Source organism: Mercenaria mercenaria, chromosome 10 (assembly GCF_021730395.1).
Source record: "Mercenaria mercenaria strain notata chromosome 10, MADL_Memer_1, whole genome shotgun sequence".
In the NCBI taxonomy this organism is placed as follows: Eukaryota; Metazoa; Mollusca; class Bivalvia; order Venerida; family Veneridae; genus Mercenaria; species Mercenaria mercenaria.
In genome coordinates, this window is record NC_069370.1 from 47,677,405 (window position 1) to 47,699,418 (window position 22,014).

Here is a 22,014-nt window from a genome sequence, read left to right on the forward strand (position 1 = left end):
CATAACGATTCGGTCATTCTGAACAAAGAACTAAAAATACATTATTTTTATAGCTCTTTGTTTAGAACAAGTATTTTTACTGTAAAATCCATCCAGTTTCATTAGAAACTCATTGTGCATTACGGCAGAATATTTTGTACATTTTGCTTGCTGTTAAACATATAATTATTAAATTCATGGTACAAGGTCGTTATCTAGCAAAGTCCACATTTTTTCGATTAAATACAATTAATTACAGTGCCTTAAAGATGTGTTATATTCTGCTTTAATTTGCTTATTCCAATAACTCTATCTTACCAAGACTGAAGATGCGCTTTTCAAAAAGCCATATATACCGTTACCCGCTTCCTTCTTTTTATCTCTTATCTTACTAATTTCTTGTCGGTTGACGCGCGTGAAGTCTAGGTCTACAGCAGCGGTTTGACTAATCGTGAGATACCTGTTTATCGATATTTTAGTGTAAAGGGAAACAACTACAACGGCGCGCAAGGCAAAAAATCAATACCGACAAGAGTTGCGGTTCTCGTATATTTTACGCTCAAAGTTGGGGATGGTTAGCGTTTTTATTGCATGTGTGTATCCATATCTGTATCATTCATATGACAGTTTCGTGCAAATATATTGGTATTAAGTTTGAAATGAAAAGGGTAAGAATTGAAGTATTTTCTTACATCCATTTCCTATTTTCATAATTTTCAATAATAGTATGAAACATATAAAACACGGGCTACAAAGACCAATATTAAGCGTGTATCCAGGGGGTTTCTTAATCCTTTTTTCGCGCTCTGTAAATAGTATCAATCATTTTGAACTAATTAAAGTTTGACAGGACTGTATCATTTAACCTTTTCAATCATAAACAGAAATATGACTCAAATTACACGCACCGTTTCGCTTAAATGAAAATATAATGGTTTTTAAATTCTGCAAACTTCACTTAATGGGAAATGCAAGTTAGATGCATATTCACCAGAATTCCACGTGCTGTCTAAACAAACAGAATCCTTTATCCTCTTATCTGAACAGATGGAATTCAATTTACAATGAAAACAGTTATGATATGATATGATTTTGTCATTAGAAGAGAAACTGCCTGGCTAATGTACAACATCCGCATTAAGACTTGGTGCATTTTCTGTTTTGATTGTCTCCACAGGAAAACGGCGATCAATCAACTTTCAGGTAGAAATAGAATAAAATACACGTGCCGGTTATCACGTGACCGCCCTTATCATATAGTGACACAGCATCAATCTACTTGAATATTTGAGAGTTTATTGAAATCAATCATGAAATTATGTTTATGTTACACTCAATCCATTGTTGTATTAATTTTGTAGACTATAGTAAAAACAGTTGAGCTGAAGCGAACGTCATCACGTCGGTTTCAATTCCTAATTCACAAGCACCATATGACTATATTGGTATACGATCCAACTAATCAACAGATACCTCAGAAATGCATACAGAGGCTTTCAGATGCTATGGGTTACAACGCAGTTTTGTATATATATCTATTTAAGTCATACGCATATATTTATCAGTTTACAACACTATATAGTTCCGCAATGTACTCTACAAACAGGCAGACATACAGACAAACATACAAATCTGTTAAAGGTGGTCAGTCTGATTTTGATTATTTAATGGTTTTGTCCGAAACTCATTTACCTTTATTTTATGCTTATTTGGCATCTAATGCATGCAAGATTTCCATTAGAGGTATTTTCAAAATTTGGTTGCCAAGGAATGGATCTTAGTTGAGAATATTAGTATTTACAATAACATTGACGCCGAAATATTTTAGAAAAATGCAAGTTTGTAAATTTTCTATCACCTCTTTTTGTATATCTTGGTTGCAGAACTGAGGAAGAATAGCAATAAATGAATCCCGAAACTACATGTAATTTTAGAACTTGCTGCTTGGTTAAAAATATTTAAATATCCCGACATCTATGAAATGGAAATATAAAAGTAGTCAGAAGAAATACCTAGCTTTGAAAAAGTGGAGTCATTATAAATTTTATAAATCAGTAAATATACATATCTAACAGGGATCTAACTCCAGGTATAAGACCATTTTGTTACTTAAATAAAAAGATGTTGCTTAAATGTGATTTGCCGCCGTCGTGATAAACAACGTAGCAATTTTCTGTAAAATGCAATATGAATTCTGCTTTATTTTCTTTATTCAAGCCTCAGTTTTCTTCACACGATTTTTTTTCATTTTAAGATATGAATCACTCAGTGACTTAGTCTGACAGGAAGGTATGTTATTTACTTTTCAAAATGAGCTATAAATTTCGGAACATCGCAATTAGCTGCAATAACGGCCGATTTAACATGAGTAATATCATTCCAACGGTCATTTCTGGACACTCGCTCCATTTTTATCACAATTTGTCCGTAACATTCGCGGGAGGTCCATATTTCACGGTCAATTTAATGCCTGTTAATTTCTGTCTAAGATACACTCGGAGATACCATGCCAGATAACGCCTTGTAAATTGAATAGAAATGAAATAGTTGAGCAGTTTAATTGCAGTTTTGACATTTCTTGTCACAATATATTTGGGCATTTCTATACGATGACAAACAGTGCACTTTTGTTTTATACACGAACCATTCCACGACTCAACATAATTTTTGCAAGACCATGTATTTAAAAAATCTCTTTTTTTCACTTTAAGCCTTAACGGCAGGTTGTCACCATCTATATCACAACTAACAGTGACATTCAAAAATTAAGAGACTCTGATACTAGATTATAGCAGACACTTTCCAATACTTGAAGATTAAAATAAAACCAATGTTTTCTTGTTCGCAGACGCTTAAATCTTTCTAAATACCTTATAAGGTAACACTTCGAGTGCCATAAATTATACTATCATTCGCTTAAGTCTGTCTCCCCATTTAATTAAAGGCATTTATCTTCCCAATATGAACGTCTAAATAATAGGATGAAACTGCAATTTGTCTCAAACAAAATTGGACTTAACGGGCGGCCTTGCATAATACCACTGCATGAGGGAAAGTGATACCTGTAATTTTAAAACGGTCAATTTAAGTGGACACTCGTGAGATCAATGACCACAAGGAAATAACCTGTCTTTACATGCAGACAGATTTCTAAATTTGCGGGTTGTGTTACGCAAATCAAGACGTCTTGATTCTTTCTCGTACGTAATAAAGAAATCAGCATTCACATGAATATAGACAGACAACACATTATTCCAGTAAGCAACAACAAACGTTAATATATAGTAAAATGTGCATCGGTGTAAAGACATTACTTTTCCCTCTTTTCGCTCGTATTATATATAAAATGCTCGGAGGTACCCAGCCACTAAAACTGAAAAAGTGCACTGATGAACGAACCAAGTTAATATATGTTCAAACAAAAAAGGAAGAAGTCATTCTCCCTCAGTAATTAAATTGTTTCTCAGCATTCATGCAATATATCTAAAAGCATGTCGTGGAAAACAGTTTTGTGTGATTTCATTAGTATTTACTGTTTTATGGGAAAATGAGGTAGATTTCATTCTTAACGGTTATCATTCTGGACACGACTGATTTTGCCTTTGCGACCAGTGTAGATCATGATCAGCCTACACATCCGTGCAGTCTGATCAAGATCTGCTCTGTTCACCATTCGGTCAGTATCTTTTTGGTAAGCACCCATTTTACCAGTTAATGGTACTGTCCAAATTGAAGATGGACAAGTTCATTATAGAAATTTAGCAGGGTAAGCAAAACTCTTAAATTATTTGGTATGCAAATGGAGCCAATTCTAGTCTATCCTTCGGCCAAACATTGTCAACCTCATAAAGACAATTTAGGCGAAAAGAACTTCATTAATGTACAAATTTGGTCCAGTGTATGAACAGCCATTTTGTCTCTTCGTCTCACTGCGTTTTCAATTATTGGTTTCTGTCGTGATAATAAGTATTTGAGACCTATTATATACGTCTCATTTAATTCCTGCGTTCTGTTCGCCGCTTCTTTATTTGATTTCAACAACATACCCCTCACTTTGCGCCACTAGACAGCTGGAAAGGTGGCCAAATATTAGCATGCGCAAAAGATATCTTTGAATTTAAGTACAGGCCAGTAAGATTTAAATAAACAGCTCAATAAAACGTATAACTAGACAGGTTTCATGTAATCAGATATAATCTGAAAACCAGCGGAAGCCAAATAATGGAAACATCAATAATAATTTACTGTACCAGTTTCCTAAGCAACTAGCATTGTAAAACGTCATTTATCCTACACGTCAAATACATTCTTTTTTTTACATAAATGACTGAATACAGAAAGGGAACTTTTAAAAAAAATCTGAACAAATTATTCCGTGTACTGTCGTAACGATGTGACATTCACTATTTACAATACTAAACTCTCTATTTTTTCACATATTATGGCTTTAATTCAGAGATAATTGCTCGTTTATGTGGTTGTAAATCATTGTAAAAATGACAGAAGCGAGTTTTTACTACTTTTTCATTGAATTAAAAAGTTATGGCATGTTTATAGATTTAAAACACGCTTTTCTCACTGACAGCCTATTATTAAAGTAATTGGAACATCTTTGTTAACTTTATTCAAAATGAAGAACGACATAGCTCGTTGGACTATCGTCTTTCTACACGTTTGAGAGAATTTTATTGAAGCCTTTGTAATAAAACTGTTTGAGACTAGAGCGGCCTCTGCAAACCATCACATGTAATTTGTACTCTAACCACGTTGACAATGCCTACGAAAATGTCGTGAAAGTCGTGAAAGTTTTGGATGCACTCGTAAAATGTCAGAAACCGAAAAACGAAAGAAGTATCCTTAAACATCTTCAATGGTATCCATTCGCAGATGGTGTCATTAAGGTTACTGAAAGGTAGAGGAAAAAGAACGAAATTCGAATTGTGGATTTTGCCTGTTTATTCGCAACGTAAATGGCTACAAACTTACGAAATAGCCAAAAACAGTCATGCATTTTGGTAGAGGTATTTGTTAATTATACCCAAGGTATTCAGAACATATTAAAAATCAGAATCAACACCTTTTATGCAAATTTGTATCTAACTTCAGTCCTCCCTTGTGTGTACTTATCCGTGTCAACGTACTTGTCTGGCCGGAGAAATGTTCACTGCTCTACATTCGTGCATAAAATCGAACCCTTAAATCACTTTTGATTGAAATATGAGTTGTTAGATTTCTTTATTTTTTGGCCGCACTAAAGAATTCTATCCGAGTATCAAAATGTTGCAAAACAAATTTATCTTAAATAAACTGATTGCTTAAAAGCCCGCCATCTGTTCTGCAAAGGCTAATACCCCGACTGCATCATTACGTACGAGACAAATGGATTAAAAATGTACGATGAAATTTTTATTACCTTTCAAGTAGCATAATTAATAGTGAGTGAAGCGGCTTTTTCCACTGGGCTTAATAAAAATACTACATTACGCCGAAAAGCAAATGAATTAAGTTAAGAAATCACTTAACACTGGGGCATTTTACGATGGAATAATGAAATGCTCTTTAGAATTTAAGTTGCCTTGAGTGGCGATTCCACGCAGCACTCCGATAGAGCTCGTGGAATTCATTGCAGACCAGTGCTTCGTGGAAAGGATTAGATTCCAACATCTGGTAGCACCGAACATTTCGATAATTGTCCTAAAGTCTTAATGGTTATTGTCCAAAAATTAATTAATCACTGACATGTGACATATTTCTTTGCTTTGAAGTGTGCGAATGAAGTTGGGGTTAGCCAGCACGGACCACTTGTCAGGCCATCCTGGCACCTCTAAAATAGCAATACCCTAAGTGTATCATAAGAAGTTGTCAACACTTCAAAGATAGAGAAGTTGTTTATGTGCTTGATTAAATCTTAAAGTATATAAAAGTAAGCGGGAAAGAATTAATTTCTTAGGTCCCTTTTCGATTTTGTTTCCAAAAACTTAACTTGTATGTATCACACTTGGAGAAATAAATACAATGATGTTCACATTATATTGACAGAATTAGTGATAAATGTCAAATTAATGTTTGCAATGTAACATAGGTATTAAGTTGTAACTTATTAGTCAAATGAGTAATAATACGCACGCAAAAACATAAATGAGTTGTGGTACTAAGTTGAAATGAGGTTCCAAGATAGAACTGCTTACAAAAAGATTCACGCTCGCACCGAGCCCTATGATATGCTATACTAAATTGATATGTAACCTTTTTCATAATAAGCACAGCTACTTAGAGAGCGCGAAATTCATTTTTCAGAGCGACCAGATGGACAGAGCAAAACAAAGTCCTCAAAAAAAAAAAAAAAAAAAAAAAGACAGTCGAACTAAGCCTAGCCCTTTGTGAAAAGACACCCTTAACGTGCCCGATGTAGAGCGCCGATACACGCGAAGTCCTCTTTCTTGGGTAAGACTATTATAGACAAATACCAGTTAATAGTCTGAATCTTCAAGTTGGCAAAGGAACGGATGCATGTTCGACAGAATGTAACATTTCTTACACAACTTAGCAAAAGACTAACTGAAGCGTGCCCAATTTTGATAATTAAAGCAAAGTCTGTAATTGTACGTTTCCTGATCACGTTTCAGAAAAAAATCCAAGCACGCGACCAATGAACAATTTAATTATGATAATTATATGTAACATTTTAAATACTTCAAAGCAAGCGCGCGCGACCACGAATAATAGCAAAAAAAAAAAAAAAAAAGAAGACGCAGGATGGGGATAAACGTGCGCTGTGATGCTTGTTGCAGGTAACCTGTACTTTAAGGTCACAGAGACAATGGTTGACCTTTGTTATCTCTATGGTAACTGAACCGTACGATCAGCTTCATTAAACAAATTACCAAATTGTGAATTGTCGACAGGTGATTTAGAATTTGAAGCCATATTTGTGACAGATACATGCATTAAATGTAAAGTGATACTAGAGGAGTTCTAATTGCCCGGGTCTTCATGTTTGTGTCAGTTTGTTAATTTTCTAATTGATGGAACAGTCAGCAATGGCAGTTTCAATTATGTTGAACGAATAGTATTTTTTCCAGTAGAGTCTAATAATTTTGAAGTATGAAACGCCATTGGCAGAAAAAGCTAAATGTTTCCTCTGATATACTGTTATGTTTTAGTACTGTGAAGCCCTTTTAACTGTCATAGTGATTTTCCAGTGCTATTTAAGGCTGTTTTAATACATTGTGTACACTACGGTAGCGCTTTCAAACTGATGGAAAGTAGTGACGTCACGCTGCAAGTTTAGTACCATCTGTTATAATGTAGCCTATTTAATATATTTATATGAATACGGAGAGGAACAAGTACCACGTGCAGCACCAGTTTTAGTCTTGTAGTATTTCTAGAGGAGAAGGTACTGAGGATCGAACGCCGGATCTCGTGATCTGTAGGCGGACACTAAAGTGATCTTACGGGTGAATAGTCCAAATAATAGCCTGGAGTTACCAGTATTGTTGGGGATAAGGATTCATCTCTTATGCATTTATCTGAACTTGGGTTGAATACATTAAAATAAACTTATTTTTTATACATTATTACTAAATTATTTAAAACCAACTTTCAGTTTCAAATCAGAGCCTTTTTAATAACATGTTGTCTAAATGCCGTCACCTGAATCAGTGTACTCACAATCTATATCGTTAAGTGATAATAAAATGGAGAAGTATGTCCAAAACATTAAAGTTATCATAAAAGCAATACGTTCTTATCATGAAAATGAATATATTTACTGGTATTTGTAATATTTGTATCAAGTAAGGTTAACCATAGCGCTGGCAGTGGTAACCACCATGAAGTCTAACCGCCGTTTGCATGCAGCAGTATAAGGTGTGGATGATGGTCATTATCCTTTGTAGTTACATTGCCCCAATTGAGTAAAAACAAATGAGATGCAACTATTCAATTGCAATCTTTCCATTTCTGGCCGAAAAACAAGATTATTTACATCAACATATAAAACAAATGGAGGTAAAACAGTACTTTGTTCAAGGGAAATATAGATCTATAAGAAGATGAAATTTTGGAAATACCCTGTATGCTAATTCTGGGTAGTGCATATTATTTTACTATATATTTATGATTTCGGCAGATGTTGAAACTACATCCTACAAATCATTATCTGAATTGGTTAAAAAGTGTGGAAAGTGGAGGAGGTTTTGTAACAGTAGTAAAAAGTAATAAGAAATCCATGAAAATGTACACATGGATATCATCATCACTTTTTATTTAAAGTCACATTTTGCAAAGTTTGATAGCTGTGATGTAGTTAGTAAGTTTACACAACTAGTGCAAAAACTTATTATGTCTCAAACAAAGCGCATGCTTAAACAAAATACACCAATTCTGGTGCCCCACTGATTCAGGTAACTTTAGGGGCAGCGTGATCTAGAGGGATCACAGATATAAAATATCAGATATTAGTAATGTTAAAGGGTCAAAATCGGCAAAAAAAAATCAATAATTTTCGACATGTTCAAAGCGCAGAGTGCCCTTGGATGACATGGTTACCATAATTGTGTACATATTATAGATCTACATATCAACCGCTTCCGTTTCTAAATTTAGTAACAATGTTGTCTGCACCAGAGATAGTAATATATTTTTAAATCTTAATTTTAGAAGTCTTGTAACAAAAATATTTTTATTATCTTTTATGTATTTATAAATAGATTTCTACTTCATCTGTGCCAAAATTTTTAACTTTGAAGATTTTAATTTAAAAACATTCATATTTATCATAGGCGTAGGAGCCGGGGGGCCTGCCCCCCCCCCCCCCTCCCAAAGCTAGGATTGAGGAGGGGGGGGGGGCGAAAGGCGTAGGAGCCAGGGGCCTGGCCCCCCTCCCAAAGCTAGGATTTGGGGCGGGCAAACTATAGTTTGCCCCCCCCCCCCCCCACCAATATTTTGGAAAAGAGATATAACTTGCAGTCTAATATAACATTTATCATGCCCCCCAAAGGCGGGCATATTAAAATTGCACTGTCCGTCCGTGCGTCTGGTAAATTCTTGTCCTGGTTGTAACTCATTCATCCATAAAGGGATTTTGAAATAACTTGGCATAAATGTTCACCATAATGAGACGAAGTGTCATGTGCAAGACCCAGACCCCTAGCTTTAAGGTAAAGTCACACTTAGAGGTTAAAGGTTAACATGGTCTATTTTGTGACCGGTCAATAACTCTGCCATCCATGAAGGGATTTTGAAAGAACTTGGCATAAATGTTTACCATAATGAGACGATGTGTCATGCGTAAATCCCAGGCCCCTAGCTCCAAGGTCAAGGTCACGCTTACAAGTCAAAGGTTAACAGGGTATGTTTCGTGTCCGGTCCATAACTCTGCCATTCATGAAGGGATTTTGAAAGAACTTGGCATAAATGTTCACCATAATGAGATGATGTGTCATGAGCAAGACCCAGACCTCTAGCTCCAAGGTCAAGGTCACACTTAGAGGTCAAAGGTTAACATGGTCTGTTTCTTGTCTGGTCCATAACTCTGCCATTGATGAAGAGATTTTGAAATTACTTGGCATAAATGTTCCCTGTAACGAGATGAGATGTCTTGTGCAAGACCCAGACCCCTAGCTCCAAGGTCAATGTCGCACTTAGAAGTCAAAGGTGTTCCTTGTTTGGTCCATAACTCTACCATTTATCAAGGGATTTGAAAATAATTTGACACAAATGTTAACCATATTGAGAAGATGTGTCACACTTATGACCGAAGCCTATTAGGTCAAGGTCACAAAATGATATGTGTTTTTTTTGCGAATAGATCTATATACAACTGAGGCATTCTTGGGCCTACTTTGTGGGCATTTGTCTCCAATAGTGACAGCTCTTGTTTAGTATCATATAATTCTTTTCAACCTGATTTCTGATTTGCATTTGGCCTTTCCTTGCATTCTGACTTCTCTTTCAGTAAGGCGAGTATTGAAACCTCGTACGCGCCGAGGGTTGTTCGATTATATTTTATATTTTATAAAAAGAATATAACATCGAGCGCATCACTACAGTTCTGGTTTGAGCGTCTGCAAAAACGATGTAAGTAGTCAGCCTGTTTACGCACGTAAATTTTTCATTGTCTATTCAAGGGGAATAATATTTCCACAACTTTATAACACAATTAGACAAATGCAGCGCTATTTTATTGTGTATCCAGTGCTTGAACCGAAGACTGAAAAAAAACCAACAAAAAATGAGACGCTTGATTAGGACAATACATATTTTGACCGATTAAGTTACACTGCTGACAGTTCAGCGCATAGTCATACGCCTGTAGAGGTATCGACCTCATGGTACCAACATTTTTAGAGGGGGAGGGAGATATATTGTTTTTGCCCTGTCCGTCCGTCCGTACGTCACACTTCATTTCCGATCAATAACTGGAGAACCATTTGACCTAGAACCTTCAAACTTCATAGGGTGGCAGACGACCCCTATTGTTTTTGGGGTCACTCCGTCAAAGGTCACAGGGGCCTGAACATGGAAAACAATTTCCGATCAATAACTTGAGAACCACTTGACCAAGAATGTTGAAACTTCTGTTCATAGGATGATTGGACATGCAGAGTAGATGACCCCTATTGATTTTGGGGTCACTTAGCTAAAGTTCAAGGTCACAGGAGTCTGAACATGGAAAATCGTTTTCGGTCAGTAACTTGAGAACCACCTGACCCAGAATGTTGAAACTTCATAGGATAATTGGACATGCAGAGATGACCCCTATTGATTTTGGGGTCACTTACTTAAAGTTCAAGGTCACAGGGGGCTGAACATGGAAAACCATTTCCGGTCAGTAACTTGAGAACCACTTGACCCAGAATGTTGAAACTTCATAGGATGATTGGACATGCAGAGATGACCCCTATTGATTTTGGGGTCACTCCGTTAAAGGTCAAGGTCACAGTGGATAGAAAATGGAAATCCATTTCCAGTTTATAACTTCAGAACCATTTGACCTAGAACCTTCAAACACTTCATGGGGAGATAGGAATAACAGAGTAGGTGACCCCTATTGTTTTTGGGGGTCACTTCATCAAAGGTCAAGGTCACAGGGGACTGAACATAGAAAACTCTTTCCAATCAATAATTTGAGAACCACTTGACCCAGAATGTTGAAACTTAATAGGATAATTGGACATGCAGAGTAAATGACCCCAAATGATTTTGGGTTCACTTGATGAAAGGTCAAGGTCACAGCAGCCCGAACATGGAAAACCGTATCCAATTCATAACTTCAGAACCACTAGGCCCAGAATGTTGAAACTTAGTGGGATGATTGAACATGCCAAATAGGTGATCCCTATTGCAGCCAACCATCAGTGTCTTTTTGACTTTCGCTGTTCTTCCCTATTGACTTCTGACTATGCAGTGGGGGAGACATGCGCTTTTTTACAAAAGCATCTTCTAGTTTAAAGTTTTGATATTTCTATTCTATGTTATCTGTTAATTCTACAATCAATTTCTCATTTCCTAAAATATTGCTAAAACACAGGGCTTGAGGGGGCCTATGGCCCATTTGGCCCCTGGATAAGGCTTTGTCATGAATGCACCTGGGATCCTTTGCAAGCCCCCGGGCCCCCCTGTCGAAAAGGTTTGCCCCCCACCCCCCACCAAAGTTAAACTCACTCCTACGCCTATGTTTATAAAGTGTGTTATGTCTAAATTAGCCTTACTCATTTGGCTTATCAGGATGACTTATTTAAGATCTTTATAGTTGTCATCCCTTAAGCCGGACAGCGACAGTCAAAAGCTATCACGCTGTCCGGATACATCCTTTTATTTGGACTATATCCAAATGTACTGGAAAGTATCAGTGCTATTTGTGAAGAGGTGATTTGATATGACATTGTGAACTGATGTTAAAATTATGTATACAGTCAAACCTGTATCAAGAAGTCACACAAACAGGCAGGTGGCTGCTTGAGACAAGTTGAAAGCAGACCAAAAGTCAAATTGGGAAGTTCATTGACTGGCTACTTAAAGCTGTTTAATAAAGGAGGTTGCTAAGGCAGGATCAACTGAAGTCATTTTTTTTGTTACTTAAAATGTGCTTTCGCTCAATCAGACAAGGCTGTTGGAAGTGGCTTACATACAGTAAGGCTTATGAAGTCCATATAGAATATCCATTAAATATCATAAATTTCCATTTAATGACACCAGATCAAAGATGCAAATTATAATATAATATATATGGTACATATTTTGTTGAATTTAAATTAACATTAACATAAGTTTCCTGGCCATTCAGCACACCAGACAGAACAACTGCCACATCATCTATTCTAAGGAATAATATGTGGGTGTTAAAACTTGTCCTGAAATAAAGGTTTAGCATTATCGACAACTATTTAAATTCTCCCTAGTATACTTTTGACATAGAATTGAGACAGTTCAAAATAATTCTGACATATTTTGTCAATAGTGACAGTTAGAAAGTTAGGCACATTGAAAAGTTTAACCTTTGCTTTGAAATGACAGATAGATTTTGAAAGTGAAAAGGACTTGGAAATCTATCTATGCTAACAATCTTGTTATTTCTTCTTATATTGAATAAAAACATGGTCTACTGACCCATTTACACTGCATGGTACCTAAATAAGGTATGCTCCTGTCAATATTTTGCCCGCCCGGGGCAGTGGCGCGCATACACGGGACTTTAGACAGAAGACCATTCCCGACAGGCGGGAATTTGACAAATATTTGATGTACCAACCAGGCTCTAGGGTGGGATTTAGACAAAAAAGGTTGTCTCTAGGGTGGGGATTTAGACAACAAAATTTTTGAAATGTCAAATTCCCCTGGGTCAGCCCAACGCTGCCCCCCCCCCCCCCCCCCCCCACGACGGGCAAAATATTGACAGGTGCATTAGGACCATGTAAAATCATTATTGCCTTTGTTTAATATCAGACTGTTGACAGTATACCAAAACAAACAAAAATCATATAGGTTTGAAACATTCTTTTTTAGATAATTAAAAATATATATATATTCTAATGGACAGTACGTTTGACTTTCAAACCAGAGCTAAGAAAAACAAGAAACTTGAATGCTTCATTTAAGTTTAAATCCTTTATAATTGGAACTATTTGCTAGATAATATTGTTAATTCAAAATTTGTACTACAATTCAGTGCGTTTTGCAGATTGATACTGGCTGTATTCAGCAAATTATTTAGTAAAACACTAACAATACAATCATGTTCAAACATTTCGTACAAAGCACAGACATAATCACTGTTGTTTTGACAAAGATTTTATTTGCAGCCTCTGGAAGTGTTGTTGTAAGACAAGAACATGGCTGACTTTTGACGTGTTGTAGTTTTCATTGAGTAGAAAGACTTCAAGTCCTGACCAACAAATGGTCAGCTAAATATATGCCATAAATGATCTAAATAATGAATAATTATAAGTTTGGTCATATTATGAACTTTGTTTCTAAACTGCAGTCTTAAAAATGCCAAATCAAGAAAGATGCCCGAGTCTGGAATCGAACCCTGGCTGCCATGGCAATAAAAACTTCCCTTTGTTAACCATATTGAGAAGGTGTGTCATGCTTATGACCCAGGTCTCACAGGTCAAGGTCAAGGTCACAAAATGAGTCATACCTGAACTATTCTGGTATATTTTGCGCAGACAACTGTAGTATTCTTGGGCATGCTTCGGGGCATTTGTCACTAATAATGACAGCTCTTGTTTTCTTTTTTATACGCCCGTTTGAAAAACGGGACGTATTATGGGAACGCCCCTGGCGGGCGGGCGGGCGGGCGGGTGGGCGGGCGGCGTCCACAGACCTTGTCCGGAGCATATCTTCTACATGCATGAAGGGATTTTGATGAAACTTGGCACAGTTGTTCACCATCATGAGACGGAGTGTCATGCGCAAGAACCAGGTCCCTAGGTCTAAGGTCAAGGTCACACTTAGAGGTCAAAGGTCAAATTCAAGAATGACTTTGTCCGGAGCATATCTTCTTCATGCATAGAGGGATTTTGATGAAAGTTGGCACAATTGTTCATCATCATGAGAAGGAGTGTCATGCGCAAGAACCAGGTCCCTAGGTCTAAGGTCAAGGTCACACTTAGAGGTCAAAGGATACAAGAATGAAAACTTTGTCCGGAGCATTTCTTCTTCATGCATAGAGGGATTTTGATATAACTTGGCACAAATGTTCACCACCATGAGGCGGAGTGTCATGCGCAAGAACCAGCTCTCTAGGTCTAAGGTCAAGGTCACACTTAGAGGTCAAAGGATATAAGAATGAAAACCTTGTCCGGAGCATTTCTTCTTCATGCATAGAGGGATTTTGATATAACTTGGCACAAATGTTCACCACCACAAGACGTAGTGTCATGCGCAAGAACCAGGTCCCTAGGTCTAAGGTCAAGGTCACACTTAGAGGCCAAAGGTCAGATACAAGAATGACTTTGTCCGAAGCATTTCTTCTTCATGCATGGAGGGATTTTGATGTAACTTGACACAATTATACACCATCATGAGACGAAGTGTCATGCGCAGTTCCCTTCTTTCGAATTACTTCCCTTTGTTGTTACTATAAATAGCTTATATTGTAACTTTTTCATTACTAGTCATAGGGAAAAATCGAGACCACTTTTCTGTAGTACAATATGCATGCTACATCCAATTTTGAGGTGTATTTTGACCAGTCTCTACCTGGAAAAGATTTTTGTGAGGACTTACAATTTTTTTTTAATTTTTTTTTTTTTTTTTTTTTTTTTTTTTTTTTTTTTAAAGATTAACTTCCCTTAGTTGTTACTATAAATAACTTATATTGTAACTTTTTTATAATTGACCGTAGGGAAAAACCAAGACCACTTTTCTATGGTACAACATAGATGTTACTTTCCAATTTTAGGTGTATTTTAAGGTATCTCTACCTGGTAAGGAGTTTTTTTGTGGACTTAGAAAAACAAAACATTTAGTTATTACTAAACAACCACAAAGTTAAAATTCCATTTGCAAATACAGGTGCTAGAGTAAAGAAATTTGCTGTGACGGGCGTATATTGTGACATTCTTGCACTCTTGTTTGTTGTCATATAAAGGAGGCCATTGCCATTAATATGTATAAAATCCAGGACTGGTGATACAATTACCCCTTCACCCATTTACTTCTACACAGAAACCTATGGACTGGGTTGATATAAGGAAAGAAAATAAACCCTGGGACAGTAGCATCTTGGAGAATAAGAGATATAACACAGACTGTGTTAGACAATCAGTATGAGGGGTAATGAAATATTTTGTTGAAACAAACAATATCTGTCTCAGGAGATAACTCACATCAATAAACCATTAAGTTTATGACAGGATTTTCTTCCTCAAACTTTTTCAGAATCTTGTCTTCTTCCTGTAAGTGACTTCTGTTCCACAGTACTGCCTATTCTATATACTTCTCAACTTTACAAGGCTTTACATCAAGTAGTTTTGATAAGCAGAATGATAGTTTATAGTTGTTAAGAAAGTTAGAAGTACAGTACAATCGCGATCTTACGAAAAGCCAAGGGACAGGCCGTTTTTTTTGTAATATCACATTTTCATTCGAGCGTAGCATAGGAAATTTCGCTATATAACACCTTAATATCTATAAACATAACCCGTGATAATTAAACATGTGATTTTCGTATCGGAGTACATGTATACCAATTTTATATGTACATCTGGGTTTACTACAAATCTTATTCGAATCTGAACTCAGATCGTATGTAGAATGTAGAATGAGTTGGGTTTTTTTCTTCACTTTTTTATTCACTGTACATAAAACACATACAGGGTACATTGTTGCACGAGAAAAAATCGCAATTGCATATTCCGATACCCTCAGCTACCCTTTACCAATTGTTTAATTACTAAGTTTTCACACTATAATCACTGTTTACGCCCAGCTAAATGATAGCGACACTTTCCACTCTAAAGCATTTTCACGCTGTTATGGAAGGTGTGAAAACTTAGACGATAGATTCGTAAAATCGCAACTAAAACAAGTTGAAAACAGGCTTTAAGGGCGTAGCAACACATTTGTAGGAGCGCATTTTTCGTAAAATTGCATTTTCGTAAAACCACGACTTTGTTACATAGAAAGAAGAAAGAAAGCAGCTGGGACCACAACACCTTTTCGTAGTATACCGGTATTTCGTTAAATTGCGATTCGTAGCACCGCGTGTGCACTGTAACTAATTTTCACAAAAAAAAGTGCAAAGACATATTTTGATCACATCCATATTTCAACATTCTGGTCTGTTGTCCATAACCCAAACCAAAATACAAGTATGAGGCAAACTTGTGAGAAGTTTGCCATAAGCTTGCGCAAGCTTACTGCAGTCATGTAATATAAATTAAGTTTACGGATAAGTCTTGCTTCGCAAGCGTGCCGTGGGCACAGCATTCCCACTGACTTTGAAAAGTGGGTACATGTACCCACGTACTTCAGAAAATGTGGGTACATGATAAAAAAGTTGGGTACAAATCATACAAATTGAAGAAAATGTTCCAACTGAAACAAAATTGTAAAGAAGTATATGGGAAGTGACACTTTTATTCAGCTTGTGTTAATGACAGTGGTTTGTTTTACACATGCACCGCAGGGATACAGCGTAGAAGTCACTTCTCCTTATAGAAAAGTGGAGAGACTTCTAGTTGATCCTGCGATCTTAATAATATCTAAGATTGCGACTAGCTTGTGATCCTGTAACCTTTATAAAACCTTTTAGTTCACTAATACGTATAAAAGGGAGGTAATGTATTTAACCAAATATTATTTTTTTTTATGTCAGAATATGTTGTTTTAAAGAATATTGTCCCTGATTTTTAAGTCTTTATCTACTGATCACTACAAAAATTGTTTCACGAAAATGCAAAAGTTTTCATCTCACAAACCTAAATAAGGTTGAGGAAGATAGTCTTGCAAGCTTGCGCGATCATAACAAGGTTGTGAGAGACTCGCAAGTGTTTTTGTCTACACCCATAGAAATGTGCGCAAGCTTGCAAAGTTGCGCATTAGCTTGCAATCTTGTAATGATCGTGTAAGCTTGCAAGATTGCGCAAGCTTGCAATCTTGTTATGATTGTGCAAACTTTCTAGGTCGCAACCTTACATGCTTGCAAGATTTTAAATATGTTGCAGGACGGGCGCGAATTAGTTTGCACAAGCTTAAATAATGGTTGTGATGGTTCCAGTCGCAATCTTGCTGCATGCTGAAACAAGTTTGCCGCACACTTGTTAAGATTGCAACTGCAATCTTGCTGCGACCTTAATGCAAACTTAATTAAGCTTGCCATTTTGGTTTGGGAATGCCCTTTTTTACACAGTTTCACTTTAACACACTTAGAGATTCTGACCCGGTCTTAATGAAACTTGGTCAGTCTAATGTTTTTAGCATTGAAATTTTGAACGAGATTCAATACTGGATCATCTGAGATACAAAAGTAGGTCTTTAGGTTAAATTGTAGAAAAATGTACTAATCTTTAGAGGCTACATTTTGTACCTGATACATTCATTAAACATGGTCACACATTGGTGTGGGTGGCTGGTCTATCATACATCATTCAGTGATCGTTCTGCATCATCATCTTCTATTCTGAAACTACTGGTCAGAAATACTCCGGAATTGGTCTATAGCATCTTGGCACAGAGACTTGTGCCACTTGACCCATTTTAGGGGCCACTAAGGCTAAAGTCAGAAAATCTGAAAATTACTTTTTCTTTTGAACCACAGACTTTTACCAAACTTGGTTTGTAGTGTCCTTGTATGTACTTCTCTTAATGTTGTTTAAATGGATTATCTTGGCTCCTTGTAGTGGCTACAAAACTAAAAATAAAAAAACTGGAAGCATCTTTTCATAAAGGAGTTAATGGTTCTTCACCAAACTTGGTCTACAGCATTTTTTATGAATCTCTTTCAGTTTTTATGCCCCTCTCCAAAGAAGAGGGTGTATATTGTTGTGCCCCCACCATGAGTGGGGGGGGGGGGGGGTGGGCATATAGATTTGCTCTTGTCCGTGCGTCCGTCCGAAGTTTGTGACGCACCTAGCTCAAAAAGTATTTGATATAAATTGATGAAACCTTGCATGAGTCTTTATCATGATATTAACTTGCGCACCTCCTATTTTCTGTCTGGCTCCGCCCTCTATTTCCAGAGTTATGGCCCCTGAAATAATCAAAAATTCACCTTGTGACACGCATAGCTCAAAAAGTATTTGATATAGATTCATGAAACCTTGCTTGAGTCTTTATCATGATATGAACTTGCGCACCTCCTATTTTTCATCTGGGTCCGCCCCCTATTTTCTGAGTTATGGCCCCTGAAATAGTAAAAAATGCACATTTTCACCTTGTGACGCGCCTTACTCAAGTGTTACATACAAATTGATTAAACCTTGCATGAGTCTTTATCATGATATGAACTTGCACACCTTCAATTTTTAGTCTGCCTCCGCCCCCTATTTTCAGAGTTATGGCCCCTGAAATAGTCAAAAATGCACATTTTCACCTTGTGACGTACCTAGCTCAAAAAGTATTATATATAAATTGATTAAACCTTGCATGAGTCTTTATCATGATATGAACTTGCGAAACTCCTATTTTCTGTCTGTCTTTGCTCCCTATTTTCAGAGGTATGGCCCCTGAAATAGTCAAAAAAGGAACATTTTCACCTAATTATGTGCATAGCTCAAAAAGTATTTGATGTAAATTCATGAAACCTTGCTTGAGTCTTTATTATGATGTGACCTTGCACACTTTACAGAGTTACAGTCCTTGAAATAGCCAAAATAGTGGATTTGTTTGTTTGTGATGCTCATAGCTCAAAAAGTATTTGGCCTAGAATAATGAATCCTTTTCATAAAATGTTTGTTGAGGCTATACCTCATTAAAACTGCAAACATTTGAATTATTTCCCCTTATTTGTGACAAATGTACCAGTTGGGGGCACACCCTGTGTCCTACAGACACATTCTAGTTTTTGCTAAGTTGGTCTCAGTCCCATTCATAGGTAGACCATTTAGTTTTCTATCAATAACTAGAGAATGCATACTTCCTCTCTTAGTGGTCAAATTTCATTTGTCTTGATGGCCTGTTATATAAATCTTGCCAATTAAGTTTTGGCCTTTGTTTGACTTAAAAATTAGGGAATAATCCATTGTGCTGACTTTTAGACAGCTTTTGTTTATGATTGCAGGTATGGTAACATGATTGCAGGTATGGTTACATGGAACTATAAGGACAAAAAATTGCTAGCCTTGTGAAAAGATCCATCTCCGGTTGGTGAGTACAGGTTGAAATGTTCAATTATGATTAATGCCCCCTTCGAAGAAATTTTTTCTATCTGACAGTTAGTCCATCTCTTAGTCTGTCTATCTGTCTGTTAGTCTGCTGTTTGGTAGACTTTTATGTTTCCGATCAATAACTAGAGAATTCTTGGTCTCAGACTGGTCAGATGTAACAGGATGATTGCCTGTGGTTAGTAGTTGACTCTTTATTGGTTTGGGAATCTGTAGGTCACAGACTTACAGTGACATTGAGACAGAAAACAGTTTCTGCTCAGCAACTAAAGAACACATTGGCCTATATAGATTTCAAACATCATAGCATGATTGCCAGCGGTCAGTAAATGACCCACCAGCAGGTCAAAGTTCTAGCAGTCAGTAAGTGACCCATCAATAGGTCAAAGGTCATGGTGATCTGGAGACTGATTATTTCTTATGAACAGCTTGTTGAGTCATTACAAAACACAAATAATTTTGAAGTTGCATTTCACAGGTGAACACTTACAGTTAAAAAGAAAGCAGGTAAGGATGACAGTGCTATAATGCTATGTGAAAAATTAAAGATACGATGCTATGATTCGAAAATACAAAAATGATATAATGTTTTTGCATCTTTGACTAAGCAAGAAATTATGGAAGTTCAATATTGCAATTTTGCATTGTGTTGCTACATTGTATTATCACACTAACATCCCTTGAGCTAAGGGCAATACTACATAAGTGTGATAGTGCCATCTTAAGAGATAGTGCCATCTTTACATAGCACTTTGGCATTGTGGTATCATGATCTCGCCCTTTGGCGAAGGGAGGTCATAGCAATAATATGATGTTAAAACACAATGTGTGATGCTGATATTGTGTCTTCTGCGCATTTCGTTTTTGGCATCATAATAACATAAAAACATCATCGCATCACATTATCCTATTGTTGCCCTTAAATTTCTACAGGGTGAAGGAGCAAAACAGCGATGTCCTCAGCGGAAATGGATATTTCATACTGATTGTATGGTTTTGTTTATTTTCATTCGATTTGTAAGTTGATAGGTAAATGTCACCTGTAACAGGTTGTGTATGGATCATAAAGCTTTATACCAATACAGTATTTGCAAATGTTGATTTCCTTTTTATAAGTAAATAAAGCGCATGTATGACATGTTGCTGATATCTCCAATTTTATAAAAAAGGCGTTATAATGAATATTATAATTTTACAGCTCGGTATACATTTCATATGATCCATAACATTGTATTCCAGGTTATATCAGATTGAACTGCTGTGAGATACTTAAAACCTTACACAGATGTTTTAGACAGTACCCACATGTTTAAAGCAGCTTCGGTGATTATAATTTATGATTTATCAATATTACATAATGGGCGAGTACAAACCGGATGAGTGTAAACAATGAAACACTTCTCAACTGGTGGTTGTTCGTTTTCCAGCGATTATTTTATTTTCTAAAGAGAACAAGTGGTTTCTTCATTTGCATAAATATTTATCAAAATTGTATTGCGTGAATGACATTTCCATGGATGACACATTTGATTAAGTGTTGGCACACTTTTTTGATGGTGTTATTTTTTCAGATTTGAAAGATTTTTGTGTAATCATGATTAAATGATTTCGAGATAATTAAGTTTCTAGATACCAGCGTTTATATTTTATTTCTAACAAGAATGTTAATTTTCTGATTATTGATATCAATTTTGTTGTGACTCATCTTTTTAATGTTTGTGTTTTTTGCTTGGCATATTCAGGGAGAGGGGGACATGATTAATTAACACACTGTTGAATGGAAGAAATTCTAGTACTAATTGACTTTACGAACTTCGGACATGGTTTAAACATTTCTCAGCCTTTATAATTACTAATCTTCTCCTTAGAATTCATTATGAGAACTAGATTGCGATCATAATTCTTGAAAAAATCATTCCTGGAGTAAAATGGGTATTATTTTTCTAGAGTGAGTACAAGGCAAGATCTTTACCTAATCAATCATTGACAATGGATCTTTGTAATGTTAAATTTGAACAGTAAAGAGATTTTCTCATGAAGAATATGTTTGGGCTTTTTACAGTAGTAATTAATATTTCAACCTGTCATAAGATGTATTGGGTAAAATTTGTTTTTAGTTTTAGCTTGGCTATTGGAAGGGAAGTGCAGAGCTGTTTTGCGCATTTGTGCGCTGATGGGGTCAAGTTTTGTTTTCGAGACTATATCTTGGTACCCATTGCTTGTGTTAGATTAAAACTTTACACAAAGCTACAAATAAAATCAAAAAGATCCTTTGGAAGCAAAGAATGTAACCAAGAAGAATAATAGCAGACTCGTCTTGATTGAGTCTGTTCATGAGAGGTAATCATGAAATGTGCAACACCTCTCATGCTCCCTAGCACCGGCTTAAGCCGAACTCTGTTACACATAATTATGTTGAATAAACTCCATGATCCCAAAGGACCACAAAATATAACAACACTGAATCCAAGTACGAGGAGTCATCAGCGCTACTATCATAACCAAATTAGATAAGTTAGATAACTGTTGGAGGAATGCTATATAAATTGTGGCCCTTTTTCCTTACACAAAGACAATTTGGTTTAAGTCTTACTGAAGTTTTGTGTCCAACTAACTATTAAAAAGTATTTCAGAAACAACTACATGTATCAGATTGAACCTTCACAAAAGACACCAAACTTTTAAAATAACCAAGTTA

General features: G+C 36.3%; 1 long non-coding RNA gene across 1 annotated transcript in view; it reads left to right on the plus strand.

The window, feature by feature from the left end:
* The first annotated feature begins 10,014 nt into the window (after window positions 1-10,014).
* Window positions 10,015-22,014, plus strand: part of LOC128559910 (uncharacterized) — a 157,770-nt gene continuing 145,770 nt past the window's right edge. The window contains exons 1-3 of the long non-coding RNA XR_008372757.1: window positions 10,015-10,062; window positions 19,214-19,299; window positions 20,556-20,639. This is a non-coding gene — a long non-coding RNA (uncharacterized LOC128559910). The remainder of the gene's footprint in view (window positions 10,063-19,213; window positions 19,300-20,555; window positions 20,640-22,014) is intronic.